The 984-nt window shown below is 46.8% G+C and overlaps 1 protein-coding gene across 2 annotated transcripts in view; it reads right to left on the reverse strand.

The window, feature by feature from the left end:
- The window catches only part of LOC128597188 (ATP-dependent RNA helicase DDX19B), a 40,148-nt gene extending 39,328 nt beyond the window's left edge, over positions 1-820 (reverse strand). The window contains exon 1 of one of the 2 annotated variants that reach the window (XM_053607380.1): positions 787-820. The gene's annotated coding sequence lies outside the window, so the exon portion shown is untranslated. Of the gene's footprint in view, positions 1-31; positions 51-786 lie in introns of those variants that run through there. The other variant, XM_053607384.1, reaches the window with a different exon arrangement.
- Positions 821-984: the final 164 nt, after the last annotated feature.

A 984-nucleotide genomic window follows, 5' to 3' on the forward strand; every position in this document is an offset into this window, starting at 1 on the left:
ATATAAGGAGACCTTGTCTCTCAAAACTTACCTTGGGCAAGGTAGTTTCATCTTCTGTAAAAAGACGCCAGATGACCTAATGTGCAGTTTAAAATATAAATGAAATAATCTACCTGAAATGTTTATTACCATGCCTCAAATATAAACTTTGGGGTGGGGTGAGGGTTGTCTCTCAATGTTGCCCAGACTGTACTCAAGCAATTTTCTTGACTCAGCCTCCCAAGTAACTGGGACTAAAGGTGCACCTCACTGTGCCCAGCAACATATTAATATTAACCATTACTTTAGAAATGGAAGACCAGGTATCAATCCTGTTGTACCTCAACTACTGTTACTACTTTTACACCAAACTGAAGGCTTGTTAAGGACAAGTGTATCCATGAGCACAGTAAGTCAGTATCTTTGAGGTCTCAATATCATTCCTGCAACTAAAATGAACAGAACTGGCGGCGCCCGTTGCTCAGTGGGTAGAGCGCCGGCCACATACACCGAAGCTGGTGGGTTCAAAGCCCGGGCCTGCTAAACAACGATGACAACTGCAACAAAAAAGTAGCCGGGCGTTGTGGCGGGCGCCTGTAGTCCCAGCTACTTGGAAGGCTGAGGCAAAAGAATCGCTTAAGCCCAAGAGTTTGAGGTTGCTGTGAGCTGTGATACTACAGCGCTCTACCCCGGGCGACGTAGTGAGACTCCGTCTCGAAAATAAATAAATAAATTAACAGAACTATATACCAAGACCCGTGACGACTACCAAACATAGGTTATCTTCTCCCGCAGTAACTACGTCACCTATGCTATGTGGTTTGGTAGACCCCCGGCGACCCGGTCCAGCCTCATCACGTGATACTCCCTGGCCCATCTTTCCCCGCCATTGCATCAGCCAATTTAGACCCGCCTTCACAGAAACCAACTAATGAGCCGATTCGTGCTCAGTCGGATTGCCGTGTATATTGACCAATGATATCTCGTGAGGTCAGGCGCAGCCGG

Source organism: Nycticebus coucang, chromosome 2 (genome assembly GCF_027406575.1).
Source record: "Nycticebus coucang isolate mNycCou1 chromosome 2, mNycCou1.pri, whole genome shotgun sequence".
NCBI classification, from domain to species: domain Eukaryota; kingdom Metazoa; phylum Chordata; class Mammalia; order Primates; family Lorisidae; genus Nycticebus; species Nycticebus coucang.